This window comes from Oryctolagus cuniculus, chromosome 2 (genome assembly GCF_964237555.1).
Source record: "Oryctolagus cuniculus chromosome 2, mOryCun1.1, whole genome shotgun sequence".
NCBI classification, from domain to species: Eukaryota; Metazoa; Chordata; class Mammalia; order Lagomorpha; family Leporidae; genus Oryctolagus; species Oryctolagus cuniculus.
The window spans coordinates 63935175-63948056 of NC_091433.1; the positions used below are offsets into that span (position 1 = coordinate 63935175).

At 39.4% G+C, this 12882-nt stretch overlaps 1 long non-coding RNA gene across 1 annotated transcript in view; it reads right to left on the reverse strand.

Annotated features, from left to right (window-relative positions):
- Positions 1 to 1407: 1407 nt before the first annotated feature.
- LOC138848473 (uncharacterized) overlaps positions 1408 to 12882 on the reverse strand; it is a 75824-nt gene continuing 64349 nt past the window's right edge. Inside the window, exons 2-3 of the long non-coding RNA XR_011386291.1 lie at positions 2776 to 2873; positions 1408 to 1672 (exon numbers count right to left, since the gene is read on the reverse strand). This is a non-coding gene — a long non-coding RNA (uncharacterized lncRNA). The remainder of the gene's footprint in view (positions 1673 to 2775; positions 2874 to 12882) is intronic.

Below are 12882 nucleotides of genomic sequence, written 5' to 3' on the forward strand. Positions count from 1 at the left end.
GTCCTGCTCAGAGATCTCAAAAGGCTTCCTAACTCCCTCCGTAGCATACACATGGGCTACAGATGAAGGCAGAAGTTTCTGTCCCCTCTTCTTTAAGGTAAAGACAGCTAGATAGACCATCACAATGCACAATACTATAATAATGTAGCAAAATGTTTAGTATCATTGGCTGCCTACTAGAATGTTGGGGAAGGCTTCCCAGAGGTCATATTTGAGGAGAGTGTGAAATAATAGTTTGCTGGGACCAGCATTGTGGTGCATCAAGTTAAGCCTCCATTTGCAAGAGTGGCATCCCATACTGGAGGGTGGTTTCAAGTGCCAGCCACTCGGCTTCTGTTAAGGCACCTGGAAAAGCAATGAAAGATGGACAAATTACTGGGGTCCCTACTACCCATGTGGGAGACCAGGTTGGGGTTCTTGGCTTCAACTTGGCCCAGCCCTGGCCATTGCAGCCATTTGGGAAATGAACCAGCAGATGGAAGATGGCTCTCTCTCTCACTCTTGCTTTCTCTCTCTGCCTTTCAAATACATAAGTAAATCTTTAAAAAGAAAAAAAGCTTTTTCAAGGCCATAAGAAAACTCATGGAGTGTCTAGGCAGAAGCCACATACCGTATGGAGACAAAGATGCATGGCAAAGCCCCACATCTGACAGAGCTTCAAGAAATTTGGCATGGCTGAATTTCAGAGTGGAGGCCGTAGTGGAAGGCAGGAGACACCTGGAGACACGGACAATGTACTATAAGTTATGTTCATGTCTGTTTCTCCATTGATTCTAAATGCTTTATGCATAGAATAAGCATCTTAGTTATTTTTGCTTAGCTCTACAGGCTCAGATAATACCTTCTAAATAAAAGGTTTTGAATTGAAGATTAAGAATACATGTATACACTGAATAAAAATATAGATGAAGATAAAACACTACCAGATAAATCAGCCATATAAAAATCTAAGATCCAACAAAGGAGAAGAAGAAGCCAAGTTGATACAATGTCACTAGTTTCAATTACCTTTAGAGATAGGATGCTTGTTTCTCTTAATTGCAATAATGGAGGAATGTATACTCCAAAACATTACCTCTGGCCATGCTCCTGTTCTGGGACTCTACCCATTCACCTTCTGAATCCACTCTGGGCTCCTTTAGGGCACTTCTCCATCCAGTGCTTCTGTTGGCATGGTTGGCTCTCTGCCCTCCCGGAGTCCTGGAACATCAGGCTTCCTTTCACTTCCTTTCCAGTCAGTGCCCTGAGCTTCTCTCTTGCCAGGGAGGCCAAAAACCCAAGGCCCCACCTTCACAGCCATCTGCGGCCACTAGAGCTTCAGTCAGGCAAAGCATTGGTCCCTTTTTCTCAAGAGTAAAAAAACAAACAAACAAAAACTACAAAAATAAATTCAGGAAGCACAAACTATTTTTTCAAAGACTTATTTATTTATTTATTTAAAAGGCAGAGTTACAGAGATGGAGAGAGAGACAAAGAGAAAGAGACACATAGATCTTCCAGATCACTCCCCAAATAGCCTTCACAGACAGGGTAGGGTCAGTCTGAAGCCAGAAGCCTGGAACTCCATCTGGGTCTCCCAAGTGGATGCAGGGGTCCAAGCACTTGAGCCATCTTCCACAGCTTTCCCAGGCATGTTATCAGGGACATAGATGGAAAGTGGAACAGCCAGGATCTGAAACGGTGCCCATATGGAATGCCAGTGTCATAGGCAGCAGTTAAAGCCATTGAGCTACAATACCAGTAATAATGTGTATGAATTTTATTATTCAAACATCCTCATTTGGTCCAGTGCCTAACACGGTGCTTAGTATTACCTAGCCCACACTCGGGGTTGCCGTGTCTAAGTTATCTAAGGAACATCCCAACACATCTCCAGATGTGAACGATTGTAATTATCAGAACACCTGCTCAGCTGCCTCCAGGATGCCTCTTAATCATGCAACCCTGCAGCAGTCAGAGTTTGCTAGGTCCGCTCTGTGACCATTCCCGTTATTCTGAACTCAAATAGCAATACTTCTTCATGCCTGTGGATGCTGACATTCTTGATATTTCTTCTTAATCATTTCTCATTGGGTGGGAGAGGGGGCAATTACTCTTCTTCAGTATGTCTCAAATGTGACTGGATGGCTATGGAAACTTATTCCAAAGATTTTTCAAATGTTATAAGACAACAAAAAATCATCTCTGAGCCAGTGTTAGGGGCTCATTTCAGTAAAAATTATATATAATTCCATCAATGTCTGGCTTCCATACATGGCTATGCAGTTGTCTAATCTGTATGTCCTTCTTCTATGAAATATTCCTTATTGTTTGTCTTCCTTTGGAGTCCTTGTCAACTATCAAATACTATGGGGAATTCTTTTTAACTATCAGCCTTATATATTTAAGCTGGCTATCCATTAATTCTCCTGGGAAACAATAGCATAAACATTGTTCATAAAATGTAATAGTAGGCCTTGGATGAGCTGGAGATAGTACTATGCCTCCAGGTCACATGGACACCTGCCAGTCAGTGCATTCCTGCAGGACCCCAGCTTTAGAAGTACAGATATAGGCAGTGGGCTGTACCTCACTACCCAGTCAATTATGCTTGACCTAGAAAAATGGTCTCAATCACAAAACCATATAAACTAACTAAATCTAGCAACCAAATAAATTTCTAAGCATTTGGTCATTTAACAATAAAGAGTTCAAAATAATATTTCAAGAAATATGCACCCTTATTGTAGACATAATCAGAAGTCTTGCATAATAAACTTCAAAGTTAACACTTACTGCTTAACCTTTTTCTTTTCTTAAGCTCATCATGAGGCCTGACCTCTTTCCAAAGGCGATGTATTCTTTGGGTTGTATATGTGGTTCCAGACAGGACTCTGTGATAAGCAAGGAATTTTGTGAGATGCTTTGAACATGTCACCACATCTTACTTGGTCTCATGTTTATATCCACCCTCTGAGTCCAGTGTTAGGGACTGAACTGTGTCCTCCCAAAGTTCGTATGTTGAAGCCCTAACTCCAACACCACTGTAATTTGAGATAGGATCTTTAGAGAGATAATTAAGGTTAAACAAGGTCTTAAGGATGCATTCCTAACTGACTAAGATTTGTATCCATACAAGGAGAGGAAGAGGTACCAGACATGTGTGTGAGTGTGTGTGATGCACAGAGGAAAGGCCGTGTGGGATACAGAGAGGTGACCATCCGCAAGCTGGTGCAAGAACTCCACCAGGAACCAAGCCTGATGGAGCGCTTTAGTCTTGGACTTTCAACCTTCAGAACTGTGAGAAAATACATTCATACTGTTGAAGCCACTCAGCCCTGGCATTTTGTTATCACAGCTCAAACAGACCAGCGCAGTAGCTATCAGCATCATGCAACAGGAGAGAAAACCAAAAGGCAAAGAAGTAGATATACAACCAAAAAGTTAAAGAGCTCAAATTGGAACTGTAGCCTGTCTGTATCAAGCCCATGCTTTTATTCATTTTATCACATAGGCTCCCTGCATAACGGCTCAGTTTTGCCCCATCTCAGTCCTTACCCTGGGAAGAAAGTGAGGCTTTCAGCAGCTTCTTGGTCCAGGCAATCTGGCTCAGACATCATGAAAACCTAGATTCCCTATGGCACGCCCAACCCCACCATTCATCTTTTCATTCACACAGTTGGCACCAAAGCACCTTACGGTCATCTATTTTAACCCCTCCACTTTGCAGGCAATGCAGGAAGATGTTAAGGTCATGAAGTTAGGTTTGTGGTGGGTCTTTTCCAATTATGATAAGATTTTCCCCTAAATTTTGGAGACTCAACAGCCCCAAAATGCTATAATATGCATTTTTTATAAAATACTAAACATTAGTTATTGTCTTCTGGCATGATCCCAGCTCTGCTTGCTTATGACACAAAATTCCAGCCTAAACTATCTTTCAAGAGCCAAATTGTTTTCCTGGAAGCATAAAACACATGTAACCAGATCACAGACAGGCTTTAGCCATAGACATGTGTCTATAATGCTTGCTCAGCAGAATCTTTGTGAGGTCTGCTCCCTGTTTATGGAGCACTGGGTCAAGAGTAAGCTCAGTGTCCCAGGCTGGGACAGGGAGAAGTAGCCCAGCTCAAAAGGAGTGACAACAGATTAACTGCTCTTTTACAGGATTGAACCCTTCCCCCCACTTTGAATCACATATCATCAAGAATTAAACTGAAAGACAGTGTAACCTATTTTTAACAGCAAGGCAAAGACAGAAGAACTTTGTGTGAAGAAATTTAAACAATCCCCTTGGGAACATAATACCTGCTGCCCTCTAAAAAAATGTTCTTGTGAGACACACTTTTGTTTCTAATGAAAAGCACGCATGAAAACTGTTGTGATTGTTTAAGCAAGAAAGGTAGACAGGAGCTACAATATTAGGCAATGGGACAGGTAGGGTCAGAACGTTCGGTGTGCAGGTAAGATGTGGTCTGTGAGAAATTAATGAGGGAGAAAAGAGAAAGATATGCCACAATAGGATTAAATCAGAGATCACGACCTCAAGTCACATATTCACCTGCAAGATCTGTCATCCTCCAATTAAGAGTATCTAACACACACAAAAGAATTCCCGAGTGCTTAAAAATGAAAGAGGTGGGTCTTCAGAAAGCTTCAGAGAGAACAGCCCATAGATGAAAGTTGAGGACAGGAAAAGCAAGCTGACTGTGGTGTCTCCATTCCAATTAAAGACTGTTCAAGACTCTACATGCAGATTATGGTGTAGCAGGCCATAGATCCCTGATGTCTGCCAGGGTTATGTTGCATGATTGAAGATGGCCAGAATGGGGCCTGCTCTGGCCAGCTCTACACAGCATAACTTTGCTGCAACCCATGGCTCACCATTCAGGAATACAGGCCCTACGCTACCAGGATTCTGATTCTTTAAGAATTGACAAAAACCTGGACTGTTATGTACAACATCTTTTTTCATAATTGTGAACAACTAATTGTTTTATATGTTCAAATACCATGTGTTTGACTACAGGCTACATTTGCACTGGCATCTCCAATTCTCTTGTCTTTTTCAATTGACTATCTCTGTGATCTCCCAGATTTTCTCCCATTCCAGATCATCAGACTCCAACTCGAACATTCTGTTTCCTTTTTTCATGATATTGCCCTGGACAAGACACTTCAAGGTTTCCCCACTGCCTAGTTAGTGAACTACAAATATTTCAACCTTACACTGAAGTCCTCTGTACAGCTTCCTGGCCCCATTCAAGAGCTTTCACTGTGAACTCCCCATCTGTTGCCTGCCAGGTACTTGAAGATGGTAACAGTCTAAACAAACAGAAGTCCTTGCCTTCTTGGAGCTTGTATGCTATTGGGAGTTGAAGAATGAATGAAAACTAGATAGAAGGGAGAAACAATTTAAATCACATTCCACAAAGAGAGAACACCATGAGCAAAGATCCTGGGTGGGAGGAGACATTGCAAGGGCAACATGACTTTAACACAGCTATTCAGCTAGATAAGGGCTAGTTAGGTTTTGGTTATGGTCCCATAAGTAATAGGACCATATCATTTATTTTCTAAAGGAGAACACTCTGGAGAGCAGAAGATGTATTATTAATCATTACAACAAGCAAAAACTGGTGCAGTTCAAGCCAACTGGAATGTATCGGCTCCCTATTCATAGGCCACATAAAGATTTCACAGGAGAACTGGCTATTTAACCTAGCTGTTAAGACTCTCGTGTCCCATATCAGAATACCTGGGTTGAATACCCACCTCCAGCTTCTGATCCACTGTCCTGTGAATGCAGACCCCAGGGGTGGCAGTGATGGCTCAGGTAGTTGGGATTCTGTCACCTCCTTGGCAAACCTAAATTGACTTCTCCTCTCCAGGCTTTGACCCTGGCCCAGTCCCAGCTGTTGTGAGTATTTAGGGAGTAAACCAGCAGATGTTGTCATTCCCCCTCCTCTCTCTGTGTGTCTCTCTCCCTCTTTCTCTTTCTCTGCCTCTAATTAACTTAAATATATAAATATATATTTTAAAAATATTTCACATGACTACTTTTATGTTTTATAAAATAATCTCTTTCATGCTTGCAAAATTATCTCTCTGGTTGTTATGGAAAACTGACTTGAGGAGGAACTGTCAAAATAAGGAGCCTGGTTGCTATGCTACTGCAGAAATCCAAGTGATAGATGCATAAGATCTGAGCTTGCGAATGAGGAGCAGAGAAAAGACATAGAGAAGAAGATTTTTTTTTAAATATTTGGAGGCAAGTTTAGCAAAACATGTTTGAAATTGATTATTTGTCTTAGAAATGAATGGATGAGCAGATGGGGCAGGGAAGAATGGGGAGATTTTGTGGAAAGGAGGATAGATTCAGGCATCAGGACCTCCTCTTGGCACCAGCAGCTAAGCCCCCAGGGAGTATTTTGAGCACTGGTCTTGATGAATCTGAAGATTGCAGTGAACACCACAACTTCCATTAGTGATTATTAGTGAGAGTATAACTGAGGCTTTGATACTAGAGAAATGTTGATAGAGCTAAGTGTTCCCCACTGGACAATGAGTAACAATTTGTGCTTCGTCAAAATTGCAGGCAGAGTTCATGTACTTTAAGGAAAATTGGAGATCTGGGTGGTTTTCATGACTCAAGACAAAAAATGAAGAGCAAGGAGGTACAAGGTGGTTTAATATTGAAGGTTCAATATTGGGTGCCAGAATGCCAGTGTCAAGGGTAAAAAGTTATAGGAAGTGACAACTAGACCAGCAAAATAAGAGAGCAAGAGCTATGACTTGTGGACATTGATGTTTTAGAGACATTTAGCTGAAAAATTCAACCAAAGCTATATTTAGAAGTTGAGTTTAATGCATAATTCAAAAACCACCTTAACTTACTGCAGTTTTAAATGAGATGTTGAAACAATTGTCCAGTAATAGTGCAGAGTGACTCTTCATCAGTCATTTCTGTGGCCAGCAGGTGCTGCCCATGTCGGGAAATTTTGTTCAGTTCTCAGAGCTTTCAGTCAATCTGATTGCACTTGACCAGGGAGGCCCTGGTGAAGATGTCACATTCACCCTTTACCCTCAGGCACAGCTAGCGAGGAAAGCAGAAGAAACTCCAGAGGCCAAGGCTCTCCACGAAAGGTCAAGAACCGCTTGCCCCTTCCTCCCAAGCCTCACTGTCTTTCACTACCAGCCAATTATTGTACCCCTTTCCCCAGGGGTAGCCATTTACAAAATTCTTCCATGTAAAGCTATTCAACTGTCTTCACCATGCGGAGATACTGCTGGAGAAAAAGGGGGAAGAAGCATGAATAGTGAGCCTCAGATATGTGTACATCCTGTGTGTGTCCTTGCAATGTATTAATCACCTCCCATCTCTGCATAATCCACATTTTACAACTCTCTAGAAATGAGGACATGGAAATAGTTCCACCCAAGATCAAATGAGAAATTCATATTGAGACATGGTGCTGCAAAATGGCTACTTTCAAAATCAAAACACTCAACTATACAATCATTAAAAATGACATTATAGAAAGATATCAGAAGGTGTCCATGTTAAATTATTAAATCAAATACTGAATTCAAAAGAAAATGCTTAGTATATTTAAATTTTTATTTTTAAAACACATAGGAAAAGGACTTGAGTATAAAGGAAAATCCTAAAAGTAGTAAATCTCTAAATAGTGAGATTTTGGTTTTTATTTTCTTCTTTTGTATGGTTTGTATTTTCTATATCGTCAGTCACATACTGTTTGTATAACAAGAAAAGATTTATGTTCAAATATTCATTATTCATAAAAAGTGTGACAGCCTTACTATAAGACAGACCAGCAGGTGAACCATGGCTGTAGCCAGGCGAATGTAGTATAACCACTAAGAACATTGATTCCAAAGTTGGGCTTCCTTGCTTTGCCAGCTTTGGTGGTTTAATTGATTTCACTGTGCCTTAGCTGCCTCAGTTGTAAAAGGGGAATTGTGATGACTGTTAATTCTATAACTGTACCAATAAATGAAAAAAGTACATTCAAATTCCTTAGTATATAGTAAGCTCCTGAAAAATACGTGAATCTTACTATTGCCTAAAGTCATATCCACCTTGAGTAGGTGCTGAGAAGGGCCTGGAATGGAGTGCTGCATTTTGTGGACAAAAGGTACCTTAGAGAAAGCTATCACTGCTGAGAAGGCTAGAGCCAAACACATTGCAAATGCAGTGGTCTAATGGGAAAGCCATTAACTGGGGGTACACACACGTCTTGCCCCTTGCAGGTGCCTATCGCACAACTTTTTTGATACTTGAATTCCCATGGGTTTGTTGACCTACCCAGTGCAGAAATTCTATTGTTGATCCCAGAAAAAAAATATCTGTTCACATTCCTCAGGTTTTTTTAGGTCAATGTGGACATTGAACTGAAGTCTCATTTTTGGATGGTCTGGATTGCTTTGAGGACAGTAACTGGTGATAACAAACTTTTATTGATGGAGAGATTCTATTGGTACTAATCATTTTATTGAGTTAAATATTATATTCATGGGAATATATTTTTACTCTCTTGGGGCTATCTTCAAAAAGAAGTATATTTATTGAAAAATTTCAAAGCACAATTTTATAATTTGCTCCTTCAGATATCTGAACTTAGAAAATGATGTATCTGAGTCTTAGTTCACTTGGCCAAGTTTTATCTCTGACCTAAAGTATACTAGCTGCTACTTTCCTATCTTAATAAAGAGTTCTCGGATGTGGACAAAACAAATAACTAGACATCGGTAGCTACCAAATACACAATTAGATGGGAATTTGATAGCATGTGTGTTTTCAATAATGAGGGTTGATGAGATTCTAGTTTTCTCAAGACATGCTAAAGTGTGGGCATGTCTAAGGATCTGTGGTAATTGACTCACTTCATTCTCACTACTTCCAATGGTTTTTACTAAGGTGTATTTTATGTGGACTTTGTGCGAAAGGGAAAAAATTCCACTCTTTGACAACATAATATACTAGATCGGTTCTCTTTTTTGAGATGTCAACTATCTACTTTATTATAGTGAGAAAGTGACAGTCAATTTAAATCAAAATTTATGGAGAACATTAGGAGCTGGAAGGACTTTGGCTAATCACTGTAATGTCCCCAACAAATGGTAAATGAAAGCATAAGGAAATTGAGTTAACACAAGTTAAAAGTTCACATACTTATGGAATCATATTAGAAGACCTACAACTTAATTAAATTATCTGAAATTGCTCATTTAGCTTCTATTGTACTAGTGAACATTGATGCAGTTTTACTGTTAGATATATATTAAGTAATAGGTTTGGATTGGGTCAAATTGGGAGAACCCTAATGAGGCAGAACAAGGGAAAGTTTATTCCATCACAAAGTATCATTCTGAATCTTTATATTGAATATTATTATGCAGAGATTTCCCTGGTTAGTTGGTTTTTCTCTTATATCTATCATTTTGACATTCTGAATAATTGAAAAATCAAATCAGAATTTTGTACATAGGAAAAAAGCAATCTGATGGAGAAGAAATGTTATTGAACACCTAATCTTCGATTTTTTTTAAGTCTTGTATTTGCTTTATCAATTGTAGAAGCTCATGGAACACTGAATGTGCAGAATTTTTTCAATTAGAAGCATTGGTAATGGGTTTTGCACAAAGGATAATTTTGTGGGATGCCAAGGCAGAAATTTATGGACAAGTCATGGAATTAATATTTGTCTCTCTACTTCAAATCCACTTAAGGGCAATAAATACTTAAATACAAGATACTAAGTTATAGGATTATTCATTTCAGAATAGATAGTAGACAGTGCAGGGTATTCAAGAATTGGATGTATCTGGCATTTCTCTTCTGTGAGGCTACTAACTTGACTTTGCTGAGGAGAGTAGACGTTCTTCATAAGTGAAGTTTGCCACAAATTGCATGTGAACAGACTCTTCCTAGAGAGAGCTCAGTAAGCCCAGGATAGATCATCTCTCTCATAGAGAATACCAAAGCAGCTGGAAAGCTTTTGCTGCAATTGGACAAACATGACCTTTAGCTCAATCCTTATCAAACAACTTAGATGTAAAATTGTAATTTTTTAAAACCATAAACCTTTGGGGAAATTGGCCAATTTTTTCTTTTTTGATGAAGCTGTATTAACAAATTTCCCTGATACTTGGTAGCATGTACATGCACACACCAAGAAATAAGTAAAACAGATACATACATGTGGCTTCCCACCGACTCATCTCTAGCTGCTTGCTGGGGAGAAAAAATAAGCTGCCTCCTCTCCACTGCATTTAGAGAATTAATTCTCATATGAAATGAAAGGTCCCGTCCAATCCTATTTCACGGTAGCTTTGAGTGCTTGACTGTACCAAAGCAAAGGGCATTACTTGATTGTTCACTGTTGACATCACTTTGCACCAGAAGGTGGCAATTGTTTTAATAATCACTAACAAATCTGTTTTGCCTTCAGATTAGATTTTTTAGAGATAGCATTGATTTGGTTCTTGTCAAGGAGCTGCTTTTCAAAATCAGCAGCAACCACTCACAGATTGGTTTCTCAAGATGGTTTTTCCACTCCCATTAACTGGGCTAAAATATTGTACCTCTCTTTGGTTCATTTAAGCTGCAATTTTTCCCCATTTCTCCTTATTTAACCTTATTTGCTCATCTTGAAACAATTAAAAGGATGCTGTTAAAGTTAACAAGTCTAATGAGGGATGACACAATAAAGTATAAATACAAGGTCTTCAAAAATTCCTGGAAAACGCACATTCTAAAAAACCTGCATATGAATTTCAGAAATTTTTGTACCCAAATCAACTTCTTTCACTTTCGTTTTCCCACGAACATGTTGAAGGGCCCTCCTGTATCTAATGTCATGAATCACATTAAGAATGCACTTACTTTCTCATTTACAAAGACGCCTGGTGAAGATTTGCGTTGTTTGACCGTGATACCTGAGAGGAGCAGCCTACTAATGAGATTTATGTCAATTCCCAAGGGAAATATCTCTCACATCTCAATCACGAGGCATTTATGTCAAATTTACCTCGCAAGGTGGCAAAATCCTCTAAGTTTCTCCATTAAAACTGAGTGAACAATAAAAGCCTTCTTGGAGCTCAGCGATGCACTGACAGCCAAGCAACCTCCTGAACCGAATGGCGCCGCGCACAGAAGCATCCGGAACACCGGTACCCTGTCACTGCTCGAGGATTGACCCCCGAAAGACAGTTCTCCAAAATCTGTCATCTGAACACTGTTTGCCATCCAGAAAGAGAGAGGAAGAGGAAAGGGAGGCAGAGAATGTTGTTGGCTGTGTGAAACCACAGCCTTCTCTCCAGATGGGTTCCTTCCACAGCTTAGGCTACCTACGTGATGCAAGGAGAAGAGGCCAGGAGTAAGCACTCTATTTTCATAGAACTGAGAACTCCAGGCATTTGTCATCCAGAAGAGATGCCTGCCTCCCAGAAGGAGAGATTTTGAAAATTTTTTCTTAGCACCTTTCTCTAATTGGGCTTCCTCTACTTTTCACACATCTTTTCCCCGCACAAGTCCACAAAAACCCAAGTTCTCCCACACCTCGTCACCATCGCAGGCCCATAAATCACAAGAAATTGTGAGGGATTTTTTTAACCTTATGCAATTAACGCCTATAATGTAGAAAAACACTTTATAATATATAACATATTAAAGCAGTAGGAAATAGCATGTCACATTTCTCATTAGTAAATTCTAATAATGACTAACATAAAAATGTAACTACCTATTAATATTTTTCTTCAATTCATATTTAAAAGAAAAATATTATAATGTCTTTTAGTATCCATGCAATCCTCATGTAGGAATTTATTATACCAAAGTGATTTGGCATGCCTAAACTAGCGTGAGCAATATGAAAATTTAAAGATAGCTGAGTGCCCATTCTTTAATTTTACTGTAATAATGAAAAACATATATTATTTGAGCTAACAAAACATGTAAATACTAACTCAAATGAAGCATCTATTTTGTTCATATATATTGCATTCTTCTACCCAGTATTAAAAACCATTTCTCTTTATGCTTTGCTTCCTTTTGCCCCCAAAAAGAGAAATCTGCATCCTGAAAATCATCCACTAAACCTTCTAAATGTTTATCTTAGCAAACTCTTCTCTCTAACTTTGAGAACTTACTAAAAACTGAACTGTAGTCTTAATAATATCTTGTAAAATTAGACATCATAGCAGAATATAACTAGTTACTCCTTTGAACTAGTTGGCATTTAAAGTTAGAGTGGTTGGAGGTTTTGTTTGTTGAATGTATCTAGATGTAAATAGTACACTATTAAAAAATGAGACTTTGAGCAAGAATTACTATTCACCTCCCAGCTGGGGTCTGACCTTGACATAGGTCTCCCAGAGAAGCCCACCCTGGCATCCTACACAGTATGCCATGCACTTGGCATCTCCCCAGAGGCTGCACAAGTTAACATGCCACTCCTGAAACTCCTGCCCACTGCACGAACACAGTGAAGACTCTTACCTGATGCACTGCATTCACAAATTCTAAAATCTCTTCAGATTAACAAGAGGGACGGAGTGGGAGAAAAGAAGAAATTTCCTACCCTCTGTGTCTCTTCTTGATGCATCGTGTATCTGCCATCATGTTCAGATCCTTTAATATTGCAGGAGAGAACAGGAGAGCAAGCTCTGATTGAGGAAGAGAGGTGAGCAGAACTGAAGCATATTCAATTGTTTTCATTTAAATTTGTTTTAGGGGCTTTTCTAGGAAAATGTTTTCTCTTGGATTTTTACTTTATTCCTGGCATCAGCTCTGTTTGAGTTTGCTTTTGAGTAAGGAAGATTGAAGGGCAAATGAAAGGCGAAATGCACTGGCAAACTGCAGTAGAATTAGGTTAT